Consider the following 24,782-nt stretch of genomic DNA (forward strand, 5'->3'; position numbering starts at 1 on the left):
CATGTGCCTCTCTTTCGCTTATAGGATAGTTTTTGAGCATCAGAAGAAAATAGATACCTTAGTCGTTCGGCTGTGTTAAGAAGAGCTTAGGTAGGCAACGTATTTGCATCATAGTTGTTTCAATTTAGGCACTGACGACATGTGAACCGAGGTTGGAATTAGAACAACAGTGTTCAGGCATTTGTCATTTGAAGACATCTGAAACTGGATCATCTTCCATTCTGGTTAAGGTGCTGGACTGACTACATCTGTTGTTTTGGGCTAAACTGGGGCTGATTGAACCCATGACCATATGTTGCGTCACTTGGATCATGAGCCATAACCTCAGGGACATGAGTCTACACCCCTATGGAACGTGCTGATTAAACAAAGGTATTCCCAATTCCCAAGCTCATACATGCTCATTGTGAACTATCCATGCTCCTAAAATTGGTGGGCTGCACCCTGACTTTTTATACCTTTAGTCAGAATATCTAGATTATGAAGTGCCTTTATTACATGGGATGCCACGCTATGCATAATAAGGAGGATGCGATGCATAGGGTAGGACCCACATCTCAATGCATGCAAGATTTCCCCAGTTCATTAGAATCCGAAAACCTTTGATCTATGAAAGAAATCAGGCAATGGCCATTCTAGTCATTTACTTTTGTATTGTATTTGTAGATGAGCAGGTCCCCTAATTAATCTAGTCTAAAGGGTGAATTAATCTAATCTCAAGCGTGCTGCCAATGTCTCCAACTTCATGGGGATGTTAACAATGCCCCTGCACTTTTTAATTGATATGGTAGACAATCGATCATCAATCTTGACTGCCCATTCATTCCATACCACTATTGGCAAGTAAAGTCGCTAGAATCCCACTGAGAGGATGATCCTAACCATCAGATCACTAGCATGAAAATCAGAAGTTTAGATGAAATAAAGAAACGATAGCTTGAAGCATCAGCTTTGAAGCATCTATTCAGAGATCCTCCATGGGTTACTAATGATTATAAAGAAGCACTCTGATCAAATGATGTGAACCATCCAATCTGTGGCTTGTAGAAACGGACAGTTGTGACAAAATTACTAGCATTCAAAGCATGAGGATCTTCCACCCAACTTTTTTATATAGGAATCACACCGTATTTTATTTATTTATTTTTGGTTAGCTTGTTAGTACACCCACTGTCAGTTCACACTTCACTGTTAGCCAGCCCCGCTGGGGAATCGATGCCAAGACCTCAGTGTTGAAACGAGGTATCTTTCACTCAGTCTACCATGAATCACACCATATCATTAACCTGGTGTCCCATGGAAGTGGGGGGCATTAGCAGTTCCTTATTATCACACCAAAACTTCAATACTTTTACCATCTACAATAAAACCTGAACTTCACGAAATAAAGTTAAACCTTCTGAGAAATATATAGGGTCTACTATATAATAGCTAGCCCAGACTGCAAATCTGCCACCCTATTTATGCCATTTATTTATTTTTAAATCCCTTCAATAAAAGTCAATTTAAAACCCTATAAGGGTACACTGCATGGGCATCCATCTCCATGTTGCGTACGGTAGGTGTCGCAGGCAGCTGACAGTAAAGGTCTATAATCATTCATTCTGAACAAATTCAAGATGTTGTGGGTAAAATGTTTTCCTCATACTTCTCTTTTCACCTGCTTAGAATATTGCATGTTGTCTCCTGTTAACGCACGTCACGTGTGAAGTGTCGGAGGTGCATGATTGTACATGCTTATCAGATACAGGATTCAAAAAATTGACTGACTGACACATAGGAAAGGAAAACGTCTATCTAAAAGTAAGTTTGGTCTTTCCAATGTCTCCATGTTTGGATGCTCAATTGAATTCAACTGCAATTCATTTGATTTGTTGTAGAAGAAATGACCAAAGTGGGTTGGCACTAGTCATAATGAGAAGCAAACCCCTAATTGCAATTCTATGCATTTCAAGTTGGACTTGAAATGATAGTAATTGTAATTGGCGGCGAATCCCTCATTATGAATAGATTGTGGCTAGCCCCACTTTTTTCCTCTTTACTGAATTGAATATTTACAATTCAATTCATTAGATGCAAGTAAACATCCAATGCAAACCTATACAAAATACCATTACTCAGCTACCAAGAAGCTTTAGATGCATTCCTACCCAAGAATAATTAAATCTTATGCTTATACAACCAGCACACCACATCCATCAACTTATCAAACTTACCTAGAAATATTTCATCCACATTCAGACTACAAAACGAACATCACCGCCCAAACTCCTACTTGCTACGCATGACAAAAGCTGTTGATCTTATCTTTTATCTACGGCCGATCTGGTGGGTGCAGATTTCCAATTGGGTTGGGCCCAGATGGAATCTTTTGTTTCTTCATCCCTTCCACCTGTTGTCGCCCTTCCTCCTAAACAAAACGAGAAGAATTTAGCCGTTAGTCACACATTAACCCAAAACAAGAAAGAGAATTTGAAATGGAACGGAGTCTTTAGGCTGGGTTTGTAACTATTCTCAAGCAGCATTTATCTGATGAAATGTTCCGACCCCAACCCACATTGAGACGATGCCATGTTTAGAAAAGATAGGTGCAGAAAGTACATTCTCTGTTGAACAGGAGATAGTAAAAGGACTATCCTTCTGCCATGTTTGGATGCAAGTGGATTGGATTGTGAACATACCCTTGATAAAGCTCACCTACAAATTTTAGAAGTAATCTTTATGTTGTAGGGTGTCTTTCTTTCTTTCTTTTCTTTTCTTTTCTTTTTTCTTTTTTTGCTTTTTCATTCTCAAGTGAAACTTGAAAGCAGTGTAACTGCCATTCGGAGCCCAGTTTCTTGGTTTGAAACTGTGGTGGAAATTGGTTCCAATGACTTTTGAAGACACCCAAACGCAGCCTAAAAGAATCAAAACAATATTCATTGTACTCACTGCAGGAGCCAATGCATATTTGACGGAGGGTTGAGATTCAGGTTGTTTGGTTCCAAGCTCAGCATCGACTTTGTTAGGCACTGCAGAATATATTTGAGTTATGACAGAATATAGAGGATAATATACCAGTTTTAATTCATTCCGTAGCAACGTAAGATGGGTAGCTGCTAACGTGGATGAGGTCTGGACCATTCATCCTGTGGGCTCCACCACTGACTGTCTACTGACAGGAAATGACCCTTGTGTGAAATCAGTCGCTACGAATAATTGAGACCTCTTGTTTCTATGCACCCAAGGGTTGGAGATAGTATGATTGGTATGAGCTTATTTGTAAATGGCCCACTCACAATCTGACTGGATGAATGGTGACTCGGACCACCTTGATGCAGAGGCGTGGAAATGAAAATCGAATGCAAAAGCTATTGCAGCTGAAAATAAAAGAGCTGTGCAGTACAAGGACAGTGGCTTGCCTGAATCAATGGCTTGGACCATGACAGTAATGAAGCCATGGCATTGAGCAGAAGCTGCAAGGAGCAGGCATGCCAAAAGAAGATAAGTTACGGTCTGCTTCCTCTCCATCCCAACAGGCACGAGCTTATGCATGGTTGATGTAGCCGGAGGGCTTTTTCAAGCATGAAAAAGTTAAAGAGTCAATGTCTTGGGACATCTTTGCTAATCAATCACACCGGGCCCCATCTACATGCCAGCCAGCATACGTGCCAATATGGTACATGTGGTCTGATCTGCCCATCAGGTTAAATTCCATGCGCACTTAAAATTCCATCTGAACCACTCATCTAATGGGGCGCGGTGTAAGAAGCAAATGAACGGCTTCAGAAAGCTTGTTTTTTAGATGACCCTTTCGCCCCCTGGTGAGTTGACTGGCCTGATTATTGGACCATGGGTATCTACAATGTAGACCACAAATGGATGGCTCGGTGTTGATGGGCCACGAAATGCACGTTTGCAGTTAGCAAAACAATCAAAGTTCAAAATAATAATAATAATAAATAAACAAATAAAAGATGGAATGTTTGGTATGGTAAGCTGAAGAATCCAATGTTTTGAAATTGGGTTTGATTAGATTAGGAGGGTGGGGTCTGTCCTCATTGTAGATTGACTTCTTCCTAGCCATCATTGATAACATATTGAGGTCATCAGGTCTTGCCTCTTGCATGCATTCCCTCGTGAGTCCACAAGCCATTGTTCCAAAAAAAAGGCCCGTGGGTGAGGCATATGTGGGCCCCACCATCCGTGGCCCTCCGGCACGACATACGGCTTTTGCTTTATCATGGATCTTGTTGATGTGGCCACGTTACGTGTACCGTGTTGGCCCACGAATGTAGCGGTTGGCATGCCGTATCAAGGACCACTGATATGATCTGCGACTGCAAGGGCAGGAACGTGGTGGAGCAATCCGCCTACTGAAGGAAAATGGGACTCGGAGTGTTGTGTAGCACACAGAACTGACGTGGGTACTTTTGTGATACTGGAAAAGCTGTGTGGCCCCCACCCTGTTGTGTGTGTTTTATCTACACCGTCCATCCATTTTTTGGGATCATTTTAGAGCATGAGCCCAAAACAAGGCAGATCCAATTGTCAGGTGGACCACACCATAGGAAACAGTGGTGATTGAAAGGGCCAACATTAAAAACTGTAGGGCCCACTGTAATGTTTATTTGCCATCCAACCTGTTGATTAGATCACACGGACTTGGATGAAGGGAAATCACAAATATCAGCTTGATCCAAAACTTTTGTAGCCCCCAAGAGGTTTTTAATGGGGAGCATTCGATCACCATTGTTTCCTATTGTGTGGTCCACTAGAGATTTGGATGTGCCTCACTTTCTGAGCTCATGCCATACGAGGAGATTTAAAAGGGATGGACCGCGTGGATAAACACATACCCACACATAGGGGTGTACTTGAACCGCATTAGCTCGGTTAGCTCCCTCCGACTTTAAAAAAATGTAACTAGACTCGGTTCAAAACTGAGTTCGAGCCGAGTCGAGCTGATTTTTTTTAGCTTGAAAATTTTTTGAGTTGAGTTTGAGCTCGCCCGAGCTCAATTGAACTCGGATCGAACCCCAACTCAAATTGAACCAGTTCGGCGACTTCATTATTCTGATATTGATGTTGCTCGGCAAGTATTTGATGAAATGACTCAACAAAGTGTCGGTGGGTGGCAAGGAAGATATGCATATAAAACAAATACCTTTGTATCTCAATTTTTATGTTGTCTATTGAGTGTTTGATGACATACCTACAAATCGATGGTGCTGATTTACATTCTGTGAGAAATTGAAGGTGCACTCCACGTGTTTGAGAAAGCGCCGCATAGGCTCGATCTTGGCTCGAACTAGCCCGCTGATTGAACCGAGCTGAGCTGGCCAGTCAGGCTCGAGGACCGAGCCCGACTGAGTTTGAACGGGTGTCAGCTAGTGGCCGAGCCGAGTCGAGCTGTGCCAACTCGGTTCGACTCGTGCACATGTCACTACCACACAGCTTTTTCAGAAGCACACGTACCCGCATCGGTGCCGCGTGCTTCACTTCGAATCCAGGAAAATCGCGGTATTTGCTGGGCCGTGGGCGCGGCTTCGATGGATCCCTGACTGTGGAAGTCGCCGTTGATGTATATGCCTTAATCCACGCCGTCCATCCGTTTTGACGGCTTATTTTAGGGCATGATCCTATAAACGAAGAAGATCCAAATCTTAGGTGGACCACACAACAGGAAACAGTGGCGATTGAATACCCACTATTAAAAACTTCTCGAGGGCCAGTGGAATGTTTATTTTCCATCCAAACTGTTGATAAGGTCATAAAGACCTAAATGAAACTTTTGTGGTCTACGAGAATTTCCTGTGGTGTGGTCCACCTGAGGTTTGGATCTGCTTCATTTTTTGGATCATGCCCTAATATGAGCTGTCAAAACAGATGGACGGCCTGGATGTAAGGCGCATACATCACGGTGGCCCCACATTCAGGGATCCACCGACCTCGGTGGATTCCCATCCTATCCACAAGGGCTAGGTCACGGACGGTTCTCTTTTTACGTGGAAAAGCTCTCTTGAATGTAAACCGTTGACTAGATCGTACGGATAGGGTCTGTTATAAAATCTTATATTTTGCCCACGGCATATTCTTGATGGGACATAACACTTGAGCGGTTCCGATCACTCGTCACATGGTCCAACTGGATGATTGGGAATTCACTTCAGTGGTCTAGGGAATATTAGATAGGGCCTCCACTAATATTAATATCTGATACTGTGATTACGTTCTGCCACCATGAAATTTGTGGACTCGGTTTCGGTACTGATCCCTCCACTACCGAGCTCAGTACTAGTCGGTACTGGAAAAGCTGTGGACCCACCATGATGTATATGTTTTATCCAGGCCGTTCATCCATTTTTTCAGCTCATTTTAGTACATGAGGCGAAAAATGAGACAGATCCAAAGCTAAAGTGGACCACCTCACAAAAGCAGCGGGGATGGTAAGGATCACCGTTAAAACCTTCTTAAGGCCCACTGCGATGTCTATTTGCCATCTAACCTATTCATAAAGTTAAATAAATCTGGGTGAAGAGAAAACACAAATGTCATCTTGATCCAAAACTTTTGTGGCCTACAAGAGGTTTTTGACCGTAGGCATTCAATCTCCACTACTTCCTATGGTGCGGTCCACTTAATGTTTGAATCTGCCTCATTTTTGGGCTCATGTCCTAAAATGATCTGGAAAAATGGATAGACGGCGTAGATAAAAATACATACATCATGATCGCCCCCACAAAGCTTTGCCAGTACGGACCTCGATACTGGAGGGGTCACTACCGAATTCGAGTCCGAAAATTTGTCTGTCTGTCTGTCTCTCGTACATTGACATGGGTGGGGCCCACATGTGCTAAAGTCCACCTTGGCGATCATGATATTGCATGGGACCTTGAGCTAATGGGACAAGATAAATAAAGGTGGAGACCGATGGTAGATATTCGTTGTCTGAATTTGTAGGACTAGAAATGCCAAGGTACTACTCAAAGTAAGGCAGAGAACCCCCACGCTTGCCCCAGCTACCAAGGTGGCTCGTGTGTGAGATATCTGAGCCGTTCATCAGGTGGGCCCCACCCTATGTTTGCTTTAGGATGAAAATAAGCTGATCCAGCGTCAGGTCCTAAGCGATAGGTGGACAAAAAAAACAACGGTGGGATGAGATGGACCAATGGTAGAAATTTAGAGAACACATGTGGCCCACCTAATGATTCGGCTGACGTGTTTTTGAGCCACAAATAGATATGAAGTGACCTCATTGCTAACAACCCTATCTCGCACACATGCAATGTTGGCACGTGTGGCTGGAGCAGGGTAGGATTCTTGTAGGATAGCAACCATTGAGCGCATGGATATTAGAGTTTTGGGTGCATCGGAGCCTAGACTGGTGGTTGTGGTTCACCAACAAAACAAAAATGGTACTCTTTTGAAATTGAGAAATGCTTTCATACTCGGTAGAGTATGATGGATGATACACCGGCAGCTGGAAATTATTAGAAATTTCACACGTTGCATACAAATAATTCAAAATAAACCGTCCAAACTATGGGCACCAGCTTAGATGTATCATGAATCAAAAATTATTTTTATTTAGTTATCTAATTGTTAGATTGTTAGGCATCCATTCAATGGTAAAAATAAAATTAAAAAATCCAATGATCTTAGTAATTAATGGGGAGCTCAAAACAGTGTGAAATGGCTTGTTTGGGAAGATTATAGTTGATGTGTGCCGAAACTTTTTGAAATCATAACAAAATCATATGATTTTATTCCACGTAGATTTCAATTACCACCGTTTTGCTCGTCATAATCATTTCTTTCGCTCTTTTTTTAAATTATAAGTTGCTTAACACACTATGGAGATTCTAATTGTTGAATTATCAGATTCTAATAAATTTTGATTAGTGGCTGCCAAACACAACAAGTAATTCCAATTTTTGAAATTGGATTGCATACTAAGTAACTCAGAGGGTATTTACTGTACTGATTAAACCTTGTCAGGCCCACCGTGAATGTATGCGGTCTATTCATGCCATCCATCCATATCTCCAGCTCATTTTAAGAGTTGAGTTTAAAATTAAAACACATCCAGAGCTCAAGTTAACCACACTAATAGAGACAGTGGGATTAGTAACACCTTGACCCATAGCTCAAGTGGTAGATTGAGTGAAGATACCCTCGTCTCAGCATCGAGGTTTTAGTATCAAGTCTTTAGTGGGGGTGACTAATAGTAGAGTGGGTACTAACAGGGTGTGTACTAACAAGCTAATTAATAATAATAATAATAATAATAACATTAGGAATAGTGATTTCCACTGTTGAAACCTTCCTAGGGCCAATATTAATGATATTTATTTGTCATCCTTCTTCTTGGTGAGATTATACAGATGTGGTTGAGGGGAAAACAAAAATACCAGCTTGATCCAAACCTTTTATGGACCTCAAAAAGTTTTGAGCTCAGGCTCTAAACTTTTCTTGTAAAACTGATGGATGGAGCGGATAAAATTATGGTGGCCCCACAGTCTTTACTTGTATGCAATCCGCTTCCCAATTTTCTATAGGTTCTATTATAATTACCGGTGCATAATACAAGCTATCAAATAACTCCTTACTCCAAATAATAATAATAATAATAATAAGAGGTAAGGATTATCTATAGGCAGGGTTTTACAATTTAGCCCATTTGTTTAATTTGTTTAATTTAAGTTAATATATTCCACGTGTGCCTTTCAGAGTGCCTGCGTATCAATCCTAATACGCGGCCAGAGTAGCATATAACCCTTCTTTCAACTTTGATGCCACCCTTTTATCCGTACCAGACCAAAAGGAGCTTGCTCACGTGACTTGCATGTAATTGAAACTTTTCTCTTCCCGTACTATCAGCATGAAAAATAATGTAAGCGGTTTGGATGGTGACCCCAGACCAGCCAGTTAGCTGGTTTTCAAAGCTCTGTAAGCCCTCTAATTGACGATATATGTGTTTTATACCCACATTCCATATTCCCCTTCATTTAGAGAATGAGTCCAAAAATGAAGATACTCAGAGCTCAAATAAACCACACCAAAGGAAATAGTGAATATTAAATGCTTGCCCTTGAAAACTTCTCAAGGCCCACTAGAAACAGTGGAGATTGAATGCTTATCGCTGAAAACTTCTTAAGGCCCACCAGAAATAGTGGAGATTGAATGCGTAGCGCTGAAAACTTCTTAAGGCCTACATAACATGTTCATAAAGTCTATTCATGGCTTAGTGGTAGACTCATAAGGGTTTCAACACTAAGATTATGGGTTCTGGTGCTCATTGTGATGCGTGTGTGTAGTATTTGCGTAAAAAATAAATAAAATTGTATAATAAGTGTTGATACTGAAATTTGGTCAATCTTACCTCACTTTCTGGTAACCAGAGTACTTGTAATTTAATGGAGAACAATATAATACACTGGGGGCATCGGTTAAGGCCGGGAACCCTCTAATGCCTAAGTTAGGCATATACACTCGAGGACCGAGCCCGACTGAGTTTGAACGGGTGTCAGCTAGTGGCCGAGCCGAGTCGAGCTGTGCCAACTCGGTTCGACTCGTGCACATGTCACTACCACACAGCTTTTTCAGAAGCACACGTACCCGCATCGGTGCCGCGTGCTTCACTTCGAATCCAGGAAAATCGCGGTATTTGCTGGGCCGTGGGCGCGGCTTCGATGGATCCCTGACTGTGGAAGTCGCCGTTGATGTATATGCCTTAATCCACGCCGTCCATCCGTTTTGACGGCTTATTTTAGGGCATGATCCTATAAAGGAAGAAGATCCAAATCTTAGGTGGACCACACAACAGGAAACAGTGGCGATTGAATACCCACTATTAAAAACTTCTCGAGGGCCAGTGGAATGTTTATTTTCCATCCAAACTGTTGATAAGGTCATAAAGACCTGAATGAAACTTTTGTGGTCTACGAGAATTTACTGTGGTGTGGTACACCTGAGGTTTGGATCTGCTTCATTTTTTGAATCATGCCCTAATATGAGCTGTCAAAACAGATGGACAGCCTGGATGTAAGGCGCATACATCACGGTGGCCCCACATTGAGGGATCCACCGACCTCGGTGGATTCCCATCCTATCCACAAGGGCTAGGTCACGGACGGTTCTCTTTTTACGTGGAAAAGCTCTCTTGAATGTAAACCGTTGACTAGATCGTACGGATAGGGTCTGTTGTAAAATCTTATATTTTGCCCACGGCATATTCTTGATGGGACATAACACTTGAGCGGTTCCGATCACTCGTCACATGGTCCAACTGGATGATTGGGAATTCACTTCAGTGGTCTAGGGAATATTAGATAGGGCCTCCACTAATATTAATATCTGATACTGTGATTACGTTCCGCCACCATGAAATTTGTGGACTCGGATTCGGTACTCATCCCTCCACTACCAAGCTCAGTGCTAGTCAGTACTGGAAAAGCCGTGGACCCACCATGATGTATATGTTTTATACCGGCCGTTCATCCATTTTTTCAGCTCATTTTAGTACATGAGGCGAAAAATGAGACAGATCCAAAGCTAAAGTGGACCACCTCACAAAAGCAGCGGGGATGGTAAGGATCACCGTTAAAACCTTCTTAAGGCCCACCGTGATGTTTATTTGCCATCTAACCTATTCATAAAGTTAAATAAATCTGGGTGAAGAGAAAACACAAATGTCATCTTGATCCAAAACTTTTGTAGCCTACAAGAGGTTTTTTACAGTAGGCATTCAATCTCCACTACTTCCTATGGTGCGGTCCACTTAATTTTTGAATCTGCTTCATTTTTGGGCTCATGTCCTAAAATGATCTGGAAAAATGGATAGACGGCGTAGATAAAATACATACATCATGATCGCCCCCACAAAGCTTTGCCAGTACGGACCTCGATACTGGAGGGGTCACTACCGAATTCGAGTCCGAAAATTTGTCTGTCTGTCTGTCTCTCGTACATTGACATGGGTGGGGCCCACACGTGCTAAAGTCCACCTTGGCGATCATGATATTGCATGGGACCTTGAGCTAATGGGACAAGATAAATAAAGGTGGAGACCGATGGTAGATATTCGTTGTCTGAATTTGTAGGACTAGAAATGCCAAGGTACTACTCAAAGTAAGGCAGAGAACCCCCACGCTTGCCCCAGCTACCAAGGTAGCTCGTGTGTGAGATATCTGAGCCGTTCATCAGGTGGGCCCCACCCTATGTTTTCTATAGGATGAAAATAAGATGATCCAGCTTCAGGTACTAGGCGATAGGTGGACAAAAGAAACAACGGTGGGATGAGATGGACCAATGGTACAAATTTAAAGAATACATGTGGCCCACCTAATGATTCGGTTGACGTGTTTTTGAGCCACAAATAGATATGAAGTGACCTCATTGCTAACAACCCTATCTCGCACACATGCAATGTTGGCACGTGTGGCTGGAGCAGGGTAGGATTCTTGTAGGATAGCAACCATTGAGCGCATGGATATTAGAGCTTTGGGTGCATCGGAGCCTAGACTGGTGGTTGTGGTTCACCAACAAAACAAAAATGGCACTCTTTTGAAATTGAGAAATGCTTTCATACTCGGTAGAGTATGATGGATGATACACCGGCAGCTGGAAATTATTAGAAATTTCACACGTTGCATACAAATAATTCAAAATAAACCGTCCAAACTATGGGCACCAGCTTAGATGTATCATGAATCAAAAATTATTTTTATTTAGTTATCTAATTGATAGATTGTTAGGCATCCATTCAATGGTAAAAATAAAATTAAAAAATTCAATGATCTTAGTAATTATTGGGGAGCTCAAAGCGGTGTGAAATCGCTTGTTTGGGAAGATTATAGTTGATATGTACACCAACACTTTTTGAAATCATAACAAAATCATATGATTTTATTCTATGTAGGTTTCAATTACCACCGTTTTGCTCGTCATAATCATTTCTTTCACTCTCTTTTTAAATTATAAGTTGCTTAACACAATATGGAGATTCTAATTGTTGAATTATCAGATTCTAATAAATTTTGATTAGTGGCTGCCAAACACAATAAGTAATTCCTTTTTTTGAAATTGGATTGCATACTAAGTAACTCAAAGGGTATTTACTGTACTGATTAAACCTTGTCGGGCCCACTGTGAATGTATGCGGTTTATTCATGCCATCCATCCATTTTTCCAGCTCATTTTAAGAGTTGAGTTTAAAATTAAAACATATCTAGAGCTCAAGTTAACTACACTAATAGAGACAGTGGGAATAGTAACACCTTGACCCATAGCTCAAGCGGTAGATTGAGTGAAGATACCCTCGTTTCAGCATTGAGGTTTTAGTATCAATTCTCTAGTGGGGGTGACTAATAGTGGAGTGCGTACTAACAGGGTGTGTACTAACAAGCTAAATTAATAATAATAATAATAATAATAAAAGCATTAGGAATAGTGATTTCTACTGTTGAAACCTTTCTAGGGCCGATAATGATATTTATTTGTCATCCTTCTTCTTCGTGAGATTATACTGATGTGGTTGAAGGGAAAACAAAAATATCAACTTAATCCAAAGCTTTTATAGAGCTCGAAAAGTTTTGAGCTCAGGCTCTAAATTTTTCTTGTAAAACTGATGAATGGAGCAGATAAAATACATAAATTATAGTGGCCCCATAGAGTTTACTTGTATGCAATGGGCTTCCCAATTTTCTATAGGTTCTATGATAATTACCGGTGCATAATACAAGCTATCAAATAACTCCTTACTCCAAATAATAATAATAATAATAATAATAAGAGGTAAGGATTATCTATTGGTAGGGTTTTACAGTTTAGCCCATTTGTTTAATTTGTTTAATTTAAGTTAATACATTCCACCTGTGCCTTTCAGAGTGCCTGCATATCAATCCTAATACGCGGCCAGAGTATCATATAATCCTTCTTTCACCTTTGATGCCACCCTTTTATCCGTACCAGACCAAAAGGAGCTTGCTCACGTGACTTGCATGTAATTGAAACTTTTCTCTTCCCGTACTATCAGCATGAAAAATAATGTAAGCGGTTTGGATGGTGACCCCAAGACAGCCAGTTAGCTGGTTTTCAAAACTCTGTAAGCCCTCTAATTGATGATATATGTGTTTTATACCCGCAGTCCATATTTCAGTTCATTTAGAGAATGAGTCCAAAAATGAGGATATCCAAAGCTCAAATAAACCACACCAAAGGAAATAGTGAATATTAAATGCTTGCCCTTGAAAACTTCTCAAGGCCCACTAGAAACAGCAGAGATTGAATGCTTATTGCTGAAAACTTCTTAAGGCCCACCAGAAATAGTGGAGATTGAATGCTTACCGCTGAAAACTTCTTAAGGCCTACATAACATGTTCATAAAGTCTATTCAGGGCTTAGTGGTAGACTCATAAGGGTTTCAACACAAAGATTATGGGTTCTGGCACTCATTGTGATGCGTGTGTGTAGTATTTGTGTAAAAAATAAATAAATTTGTATAATGGATGTTGATACCGAAATTTGGTTGATCTTGCCTCACTTCCTGATAACTGGAGTATTTGCAATTTAATGGAGAATAATAAAATACATTGGGGGCATCGGTTAAGACCAGGAACCCTCTAATGCCTAAGTTAGGCATATACACTCACAATAAGCATAGTAGCATTGGAATATTTGTCGTATCTTGTTACATGGCGGAGGTGTATTTCAAGAGGCTTTTTAGGTGTATAGACTCACAATAGGCATTTTAGGCAATCTCGTATCCAAGTTTGCTGATATATTGGAGGTGCCCATATTGGAATTGGATTCTTGAAATCTCCAACTTTATCTTGATTGGCATGATCCTTGGTGAATATCTCGAAGGATAATCTTATCTTTATATATTTGTAACGTCCTGAAAATCGGGGGTCACGCATACGCTCAACTCCCGAGTTCTCGAGAGTCACTTTTAACCGATTTTTATTAATGTGCATTCAATCCGGTTTAATTGCGCAGCCTGAAATTTCCTAGAACATGATAATAACCACACAAGTCTCCTGAAATGAAAGAAACATATCATATATACAGGTCCAAAAATATAAATAGGTCGCACAAGGCGTTGCCCAACCAAAACAATAAAAGAATATTAGGTCCCAAAAATAATAAGGCTGAGCCCACTACTCAGCAATCCCGATCCTGCCCATCAAGCCGATGGAGAGCCGTCCATCAACTGGAAATATGATAGCTCATCCTCCTCGTCGAAGCTCGCATCGCCAGACTCCTCTAGCCCTGAGTCACCTGCATATATGAACGGATCTGGTTGGTGTTTTAAAACACAGTCCCAGAGTGAGAGTGAGTGATCAACTCAGTGGGTGCCATTAATCTTAAGTTATTACAGGCATCAATTATAATATGACTTTAATGAAAAACAGTCAATCATAAACAGCTAACTAATCTTATTAATGTGCATGCATGCAGGATGATATGATGCATGCCCTCGCCACAATGCTCCCTCGAGCGACTCCATCTAACGATCGCATATGACAACACTCCCTCAGAGCGACCTTGACTGCCGAGTCGCTACCCTAACTAATGCGATGCAATACGATCGTGTTAGCCGAGTTATTAATTAAGTCCATCCATCCAGCAGGTTGGGGATTCTGATACACCAGACGTATCAATGCCCTAAATTGGTTGCAAGGCCTAGACCCCCCAATGCGTGAGGTCGAGACCCCACGGTCCATGATCCCATCGGGTTCCTCATCCCCGACTTCAAGCACATGAGGAGTGCCGAGAGAAAGGGATCGCTCCCGGTCACTACGGGGAGGCGCGGTACCCCAGCATAGGCCGACAGCTCGGACACAGTGTCTCATTCCACTATGCCCGGCTCACGAGGCTGTGGACCAGTTTCAAGTGAGTTTTTGATGGGCTACAATAGTTGTGGGGTGGATCAGGTTTCATACATATGTGAGCAATCAGGGTTAACAAACAAGGTTGGTCAGACAGTAGGCTAGACCGCACGACAGGCGAGCGTGAGACGAGTGACATCGGGCACAAATGACCCATGTAGTCGAACTACGGCCACCCGAACACACCCGCCCAAACCCATGGACCTAGCCCTAGCATAGTCCTACCGATGGGACTACCGTCTCTCCTCATATTCCTGACCAACCCAAGAGTGTGAGGGTGGTCCATAACCTGCCAACTATCCGGGTTACCATCTAACCTATCAACAACATGTTCTCATGCATCTCAACCATACAACACGAATACTTCTACCAAGCAAGCAGACATTATCAATGAACAAGATGCGTGTGAGTGTGTGGGTTTGTGAGGAAGTTAAGCACTTCCTCCATCTTATGACATCGTGAGCACGAGGGTAGTAAATCATACACACAATGAAGCACCACATGTGAGGGAAAAGAATCAACAAACATGAGCAAACTATCATCCATACATAATATCATGTGAGAGGCAAATCTATTCCAATTGAGAGCTAAGCATGCACATCCATACAAATCCAACGAACATATAATTCCTAAGATTTTCTCTAGAATTTCAAATACAACATCCAACCAATCAAAATCATTAAGCTCGTACTAAAATTGGTGTTAGGCCACCTAAGAACAATAGTTCGTACCTTAGGATTTGTAGAAGGCGTGGAATCGACCTAGGAGGGTGGATTACAGGGGTTGATCGGCCGAAATCCCTAATACAACATTTATACGTTAGAACCCAAGAAAATCCCTTCTCATTCACATGGGTTTCAACGAAAATGGGGGATGGGTCTTACCTAGATGATCAACGGAGTGAAAAGGGCAGTCGAGGATGATGGGTACTTGTTGGAGAAAATGTAGGGAGTTGTGGAGTTGATTTCGTTGGGGCCCACCTTGATTTAGGGTCCTCCTAGCTCTCCTTCACACTCTCTTCTCCCTCCTTTCCTCATTTGCTCTCTCTCTCTTTACTCCTTAGTGGTTGTAGTAAAATAGGAAGTTATGAGAGAGCTAGGGTTTTGTTTCCTAAACTTGGGCCCTTTGGCCTTAAGTTTCATTAAATGCCTACAATGGCTCTCTAGGGCTCCCCATTTGTTTAGGGGCGGCCCTAACACTCCTTTGGCCACCAAATTTGGTGCGTAGGTGCCCTATGGCCCAATGGGGGACCATATAAAATTTGGAAACAAACGGATGAACGATTATAGGGTTTGAGTCAACGGTTCCGATCTTTAAATGGTCATGTGGGGTTTATTCTGGTGATTAGAGTGGGTCTGGTGGCCCTCTGGCTATAAAATTCATAGGATAGTTGCTCCATGGCCCGAAGAAGGGCCATACAAAATTTAGAGACGATCGGATCTGAGGTTTGATCGTACGGGTCTGATTTGTGATCAACGGTCACTGTTCTCCGATCGGGTCCCAGAGTTTGTGGACGGGTGTAGGAAAATTCATTACACCTCCACCATAAATGTAGAAGAGATCTGACGGTTGGATAGCCTGGTGTCTCGATTTCATTTGCAAGTGCCAGATTCTGATCCTGACATTTTAGTCAGTGTCAGATCCCACTTCTGGGTGTCTACTGGGTCCGTGGTTCGCGATGGTCTACAAGCCCGGTGAGATTTATGGTTCCCTACATTTTTAGAATTTTCTGACCTTCCTGCGTCGCGGTGCAGCTCGTACGGGCTCTTGCTAAGTGCAAACGAGCCATCTGGCTTGACGGCCCGCACCGGGTCCTGTCATGACCCGTCTGGTTTATTCTAATGGGCTAATCCTAGGTTGATTTGCTTGTGGTACCCCACCGTGAATGGTTTAAATGAACGATCCTATGGAAAGTCCTACGTAGACACCCCAGGACACTGTACTAGTTGGATGGGATGTTACAATATTGTAAGGATATTTCTATTCTGAGCTGGTAGTCGATATCCGAGGCCAACCTCTGAGATCGAGGTCTATGGTCGAGGTCGTCCCTTGAAACTAAGGTCGGTACTCGATGGCTAAAGTGGCAACTAAAGCCGAGGTAGAAAGTAGCCGACACCAAAGTTTGGGGTGATTTTTTGGCCCTCAAGCAATCCATAATCATCAAGTTCGGTTGCTCGGCTCATCTGTCTCATACATTTATTTAGCTCCATTTTACCAATAACAATAGGAAATACAAATATCAACTTGATCCAAAACTTCAGGGCCCTTGGGATCTACCTTGATGGCAAAATGGATATATGGTGTGGATAAAACACATATATCATGGTGGGGCCCACGTAACATTGACACTAGCTAGCTCGTTGGTGTTGGGGTCAAAAGCCAAATTACTTCCAAAAAATAACTCATAAGTACCATTTGTAGGATTGCAAGCTACACAGGTACATGTGCCAACATAGCTGCATGTACGAAATCCGATAGGTGCATAAGGTGGCCCCCACTATAGTTGTGCACAAGCCTAACCGAGTCAAGCTTGGCCCAACTTAGCTCAGCCAGCAGGCTACCCAGTTTGAACTTGGCTTCACTCAGTCCTAGAGCATAATTGGCCAGCTCGACACTGCTCAGCCAGCTCAAGCTGAGCTTGAGCTTGATCTTTCAAGCCGAGTTCGAGTTCAAGCCTAAAAGTTGAGTTTGAATTTAGGTTTTAAGATTTTTAATATTTAATATATATTATAATTTATAATTTATTTAAATATATAAATATTTACAAAATATTTATATTAAGTGAACCCAAATCAAGTTAAATTGAATCAAACCAAGTTATGTTGGGAGCCAAGAGCTGGACTCAGAAATTTTTTTGAGCTAAAAAAAATCAGCTCAAGCCAGGTCAAGCTTTTCCAAATGGAGTCAAGCAAGTTAACCAAGCTGACTCGGTTCGTGCACAGTTCTAGCCCCACCATAAAGATGAGTTGACCCAAAGTCGGGTACATTCATTCATCAAGCAAGGTTGCTGTGTACATTAAAGGCTTTCCGTTGGTTGTCTTTTTAACTGCCCATTCTCTTTGTACAGGGTGGCCCACGTGATCCACCATTAATGAGCCACAAAAGTTTTGGATAAAGCCGGATTTTATTTTTTTTATCCTTCATCCAAGCTTATGTGACCTTATCAACAAATTTGGATGGTAAATAAACACCACCGAAACATCACGGGCCCCATAAGAAGCTTTTAATGGTAGGATGCTCAATCACCGATGTTTCTTATGATATGGTCCACTTGATAATTAGATCTACTTCATTTTTAGCACAATACCCTGAAATGATCTGGAAAAACGGATAGACGGCGTGGATACATAATACATACATCAAGGTGGGCCCACAGTAACCCCGCAGGAAGCTTTGGGAGCCTAGGTGGGGCCCACCGTAATGTTTATGAGACATCCACCACGTCCATCCGTTTTTTGAGATCATTTGAGGACATATGACCAAAAACGAACCGGATCCAATACTCAAGTTGTTCGTACTAAAGGAAAAGGTAGGTAGGGAAATTCCTACCGTTGAAATCTCCATGGGGTCGAAAGTGATGTTTTCATGCCATCCATACCGTTGATAACATCATTACTACTTAGATAAATTGAAAATAAAAATATTAGCCTAATTCAAAACTTTGTGGCCCACAAATATTTCAACTGTGGACGTTAAATCCTCACTTTTGCGGCCCACTTGAGTATTGGACCCGGCTCATTTTTGGCCATATATCGTAAAATGATCTCAAAAAACGTATGGACGTGGTAGATTTCTCAAAAACATCAAGATCCACCTAGGTCCCCAGTGCAGGAACTTACAGCGAAAGGCTTTGGCAGGAACTCCGGCAGCTAGTGACCCCAACAGCAGCCACTGATGTCAAAGTTCTGTGGGCCAAACATGATGTGTGTTTTATCCACGCCGTCCATCCATTTTCCAACTCATTTTACGGCAGGAGCGGATCGAAATCTCAGGTGGACCATACCCCAGGAAACAGTGGGAATTGAATTCTCACCGTTGAAAACTTCTTGGGAGGCCACAGAAGTTATGGATCAAGCTGATATTGGTGTTTTCCCTTCATCCAGGCTTGTGTGACCTTATCAACAGATTGAGTGGCAAATAAACATCACGGTGGGACCTGGAAAGTTTTTAATGGTGGACGTTCAATCAACACTGTTTTCCTGTAGTGTGGTCCACCTGAGATTTGTATCTGCCTCATTTTTTGGCTCACAACCTAAAATGAACTAGAAAATTTGATGGACGGCATGGATAAAGCACATCGATCATGGTGGGGCCACAGAGTTTTGACATCAGCTATCCGGCTGATGTTGGGGTCACTAGCCAAACCACGTCCTGATCTTGCAGGCTGGAAGCTTCCCCATCATATAGCCTTTGGAGTCATTGGCATTCACATCAACTATCTGGACTGTCCACTAGTTCCAGTCCACTCACTGTAGCCCTCCTTGAAAAAATCATACTGATAGGATGATCGAAACCATGTGGTAAGTGGAATGCGAGAATGGATGGACAAGATCTTTTGTAGATGTTAGGTCCGGTCACAAATGTTTATACCCAATCGATTGCTGTATTGTTTTTATAGTATTAGAAGAACAGTTGCCTGGATCTAATGGACGGTCCAGATGGGTGATGGGAATGCCAATGGTGACAAATGCTAGGTACATAGGGGTTACTGATATAAACTGAGAGCCACGTGGGTGGAACTTTCATGAGATCCACCCGTCCATCAGGTACTGTGCCTCATTTTAAAAATTGGACCCAAAAATCATGATCATGCAAAACTCAGTTAGGCCACACCACATGAATCAGTTGGGAAGGAAAGCCCACCATGAGTTTATGAGTTTTTTGTAGGACCCACCAGGGTGTTTTTATGCCATCCAATGCATTCATCTAACGTGATTCATAGGATGAAATAATTAATCATAAATTACATTATTCTAAAACTCAAATGGGCTGCACGACCTGATTTTATAGGTTTCAGGTGTAAAATTAGTGAAGTGGCCCACCTGACTGTTTAATAATACTCATTTTTGGGTTGAAGGCCTAAAAAGGTGTGGAATATGTGATTGACGGCGTGGATTTCATGAAAGTTAAGTCGTTTTCCCCACATTAGTAAAAGTAACGTACCAACCGTGTGAAATACCCTAGTGTTTTCCAAAAAAAAAAAGTCCGGCACGTGGTGGATGTTTCCTGGGCAAGCACGTGTGTATATTGTATACGACTATAAGGTAGCAATTTACATGCCAGCATGACACATGAGCCCAACACCTATGTTGTTCATGAAGATCAGGGTGTTCTACTCATGAGGTGGGCCACCAATGCATCGAGTCGAGTCGAGTCGGACCTAGTTAGGGCTGACTTGACTCGATATGGTTTTGAAATAGGTCTCATCTGAACTCGATCTGGCTTGGACTGATCCAAACCGAGTCTGATCCGGTCAGAAGTACCGAGTCGGGTCGAGTTGGCGCCGAGTCGGATTGAGAGATGAGGGAGGGAGGGAGTGGAGAGGAAAGAAAAGAGGAGGAGGAGGAGGGTGATGGTGGTGGGTAGTTGCCGGGCTTAGAAGATGAAGAGGAGGTAGTTGTCGGGCTTGGAAGAGGAAGAGGAGGAGGATGAGGGAGGGAGGGAGTGGAGAGGAAAGAAAAGAGGAGGAGGAGGAGGGTGATGGTGGTGGGTAGTTGCCGGGCTTAGAAGATGAAGAGGAGGTAGTTGTCGGGCTTGGAAGAGGAAGAGGAGGAGGATGAGGGAGGGAGTAGAGAGGAGGGCGATGGTGGTGGGTAGTTGCTGAGCTTGGAAGAGGAGAAGGATGAGGGAGAGAGGGAGAGAGAGAGGTTGGGATCGGGTCGGGGTAGGGTTAGAGAGTCGAGTCGAGTCGGGTTTCGGATCAAGTCGAGTCTAACCGGATCGAGTTTCAGGTCGAGTCGGGTTTCGGATCAAGTCGAGTCTAATCGGATCGAGTTTCGGGTCGAGTTGGATTGAGTTACTAACTCGAACTCGACTCGGTTTGAATTCGGATCGGGCAAAGCATACTTGATTCGGACCAACTCACCCATTCGGTTCGGGTTGAGTCGGATCGGACCGAGTCGGACGAGTCGAGTTAGCTAGATCAAGTCTTGTGCCCACCTCTAGCCACCATATTAGTTACATTGGACGTTTGGTAACACTTGGCCCAGTTAGCTTGACCACATATTTATTTCAAAAGCTGTATCCTAACTTATATAGGGACTGCTCATATTTTTATGCTATGGGCATCTGCAATTTGGCACTACACTAAAATCGTCATTTAGGAACGGTTTGAAACCGTTCCTAACTGCTTCAGGAATAGTTTAACACCATTCTTGAATGAGGCGTCACAGAAAAATAGGAATGGTTCAGAACCGTTTTGGGTACCATTTCAAATTTCAGAAATGAAATTTTATGAACGGTTTTAAACTGTTCTAGTGCCAACGGTCATATTTTATGAACGAAATTTTGAAAATGATTTAAAACCTGGATTTGAGCATGTTTCTAAATCTCCCTTCACCCCTGGGTTTCCAAAATTTACTTGGTTTAATTTGAATTATGAATGCCACAACCATCAAGAAACAAAACCTAGATGGGAAAAGCAAAGAAACATCGATTTTTGAAATCCAAAAGGTCTGTCTAACCTTCTGCCCTCTCTCTATATATTTCACAGCAATTACGTAATTTACTATGGTGTGGCCCACCTTAGATTTGGATCTGTCTCATTTTCGGATTCAAGCTTGAAAATGAGTTGAAAAGATGAATGGTGGGCTTGAATAAAATACTTTCATTATGTGAGGAAAATTTGTTTCCACATTGTTTAGGTTGCATAACAACTATAATGGGTCTTCATGCCCTTTCTTATTCTAATCCTAAATGATGGCATATTGCATGTCACAGATCTGCATTGATTTAAAAGAAACATGCCACCATAAAATTCTGTAAAGGCCAAATTGAATTTACAAAATCAAGCTGATAAAGGATTCAAAAGATTGGATTAACACAAAAACTTATCATACAGATATACCTTTGCACTATTAGCAATAGCAGAAGCATTTATTGCATGTGGCCGTATACCATACTAAGCCAATAAGCTGAGCATTGATGATATAAAGATATAACTCTCATCCTCTTCAGCCTGCACAACAATGATCACTAGGAACAGTTCCACAGGAAAGGACAAAAGATATGCATAATCTTGTTGGCAGAAGCAGCAGTAGAGTTCAGATAAAGTAGTTCAAGACAGTTGAATCACTGTACCTATGCAAGTCCGGATTGAACTGCTTTCAAGCCAGCTTCACATACTCAAGCATTGTCCACAACCCCACCTATCACATTTTCTAAAGACCGCCTTCAATCATGTTAAAGGAGGGAAGCTGAAACTCCAATGAATATCTAGATCTAACAAATGATCACAGCTAATTCATTTGCTGAAGATTAGACAGTGGGCCACACAACTGATAGATATTAGCTTATGATTCAAAAGATAATAATAAAAGCCAGCCAACAAAAGTCAATTTCTTGAATGACACATATCCAAATGCTATTTAACAGCTACTGTTGAAAGACATTGACCCTAGGAAACTATTGTTCATCACTAGCAAAATATGGGTCATTGACTCATTGTTTCCTCAATAAAAGTTTCTTTTGCTGTGTTGTGCAAGAGACAAGTAACATTTGTGCCTTCATATAATGTTGTATAAACACAGAATAAAGAAGAAGAAAAGTGAACACATTCATGCATATATAATCTTCCCATTATTAAAAGAATACCTAGTGCACTCTGGTCAAGTAAGCCAAGTTGGAAGCAGCAAATTGACCCATCATGCTGCCCAATCACTAGGCATCCCGATGTAGCTGTAACATGTTATTTTTTCAATTTGCAGATGTGTGCGCACATCAATTTCTACAATCTCACTTTGAGGGAAGATCGAACCAGACACATAAGTACCGATTCCTCTCAGCCTTAAAAGATAAGCAACTCCAGAAGTTATAGTCTTTGATCAACCTCATTTCTGCATATAAAAGCAAATGGGCATAGTGCATTCTGAAATGTTAGACGAAGTCCACCCTTTGGAAAAAAGGAAAAATCAACAAAATTGGAATTTCAGCAGTCTGTGTACTGTTTACCAATTCATCAAATCCAATAGATGTGCGATTTTGGTGTAGTGACCCTTCACCATTTCCTGAAAATAGGAATAAAGCAAGCAAAGAATTCTAGTTAATGTAATGGAACTAGCTTCACAACTATTGATTGCTCCAAACATTAACAAAAGGCATATACTACACCTATGCATCATGTTTATCAAAATATCCCAAATATCACAAATCCTATAAGATTCCAAACAATTTAGAATCAATCAATCGCTGTGAAATGCCAAGTTATTTACCCAAGGTGCACACGATCCATATAGAGCAACTGTCTTGAATGTCTGTTGATATTTGATATTTGATAGTGGTGGTGAAACTAAAGTGAATTCAGTATCATTTCATATCTGATAGTGGTGGTGAAACTAAAGCAAATTTGGCCAATGAAGGAATTATGTCAAAGATACACCAAATCATGCGCCAACAAAGAGCATGAGAATGAAGAACATGCATGTAATGATAAGGACTGATTATAAAAGATGAAACAAATGTGTATAGAGGTAGAGATGTTGGTTTATCCAGCAAGTAGCCTTTGGGGCTCATTGATGATTTGAAAATAAGCATACAAATAGATCATGTAATGTCATTCAAGTGTCGGACACAGATTTCAGCTGTAATATGTTTGTTTTATGAACTACCCAAGAAAGTTATGGGTGTTATGACACTATGGGAAAGGATGGGTCCTGAACAACTATTGTGACATTGGATCCCAGAAGCATCTGTGCGAGAAAAGAGAGAATGAGAAATAAAAATCAGGACCCGATCTTCAAATTGCAGTGAGTAGATACTAGGATATGCTAATTGAAACAGGGGAATTACAAGATTCTCCACTCAAGAGTGTATAGTATCTGAAAGAACATGTTACTGAGAAAAATTTGAAATTGTGTGCAATGATCAAACACTATTTTATGGAACTGGCACATATTAAAAAATGAAACCTGAAATTAAAGATATGCAGTTTTGTGACCGCCAGTAAAAGTCATTGTAAAAGCACCACCTGAACATCAACATGGACGGCCACATTGTGACTTGGAAACAGAGCTACATCATGGTTTGTTACTGAGATTCCCAAACCAAATGAACCTTTCTTCTCTACTCACAACTCCTGGCATGTAATTTGGATTGGAAAAAGCCGGAAAACAGTATCCCTCTTAATGATGTTTTTGTTTTCTGCTCCCACCCAAACAATCCCTAAATCAATTTACTGAAAAATTTCACTATGCAACCTACCAGGTGGTACTATGGCAAGAGCCATTGTGTTGCTTTCCTCAATTACAGCGGTATCAGGATTAATCTCGTTCAAGCCCTGTACAAAAAGTATGAGATGAATAGAGTTTTCTAAGAGACTTCAAAGGCATTGCAAAGAAATAAAATCTAAGGGCCGTGGTAACTTTCTCCATCCGTGCTGTAGTCCACTAAATGAACGGTTTGGATCATCAAATATGGCCCAGATATAGAGAATCTTGCATGATAATAAACCATATTCAAAAAATAAAAATAAAAATCTATACACATGTTGGTGAGCAAGACCTATTATTCATTCTTTCTAAGACGCATACATCAAAATTGCTCATCATCATCACTCTCCAACTGCTGCTACTGATCTTTTCACGTCCATGGAAATAAACAACCACTTCATATATCAGAATAGAATTTGACTAAAAGAACTTTGCAAGCCAACAACAATGATAGATATGATTTGAAATCAATGTCAAGAAAAAA

At 41.5% G+C, this 24,782-nt stretch overlaps 2 long non-coding RNA genes across 5 annotated transcripts; both read right to left on the reverse strand.

The window, feature by feature from the left end:
- Positions 1–2,113: 2,113 nt before the first annotated feature.
- LOC131252946 (uncharacterized) lies at positions 2,114–3,014 on the reverse strand. Its single transcript, XR_009174770.1, has 2 exons — positions 2,932–3,014; positions 2,114–2,410 (listed from the first exon to the last, which is right to left on the reverse strand). It is a non-coding gene; the product is annotated as an uncharacterized LOC131252946 (long non-coding RNA).
- Positions 3,015–21,864: 18,850 nt separating this feature from the next.
- On the reverse strand, positions 21,865–24,390 carry LOC131253876 (uncharacterized). Of its 4 annotated transcripts, XR_009175325.1 has the most exons (4): positions 24,058–24,388; positions 23,043–23,098; positions 22,173–22,927; positions 21,865–22,050 (listed from the first exon to the last, which is right to left on the reverse strand). It is a non-coding gene; the product is annotated as an uncharacterized LOC131253876 (long non-coding RNA). The 4 variants fall into 4 exon arrangements; XR_009175324.1 differs by having other exon boundaries at positions 22,173–23,098; positions 24,291–24,390; XR_009175322.1 differs by having other exon boundaries at positions 22,173–23,098.
- Between the last annotated feature and the right edge of the window lie 392 nt (positions 24,391–24,782).

This window comes from Magnolia sinica, chromosome 8 (genome assembly GCF_029962835.1).
Source record: "Magnolia sinica isolate HGM2019 chromosome 8, MsV1, whole genome shotgun sequence".
Classification (NCBI taxonomy): Eukaryota; Viridiplantae; Streptophyta; class Magnoliopsida; order Magnoliales; family Magnoliaceae; genus Magnolia; species Magnolia sinica.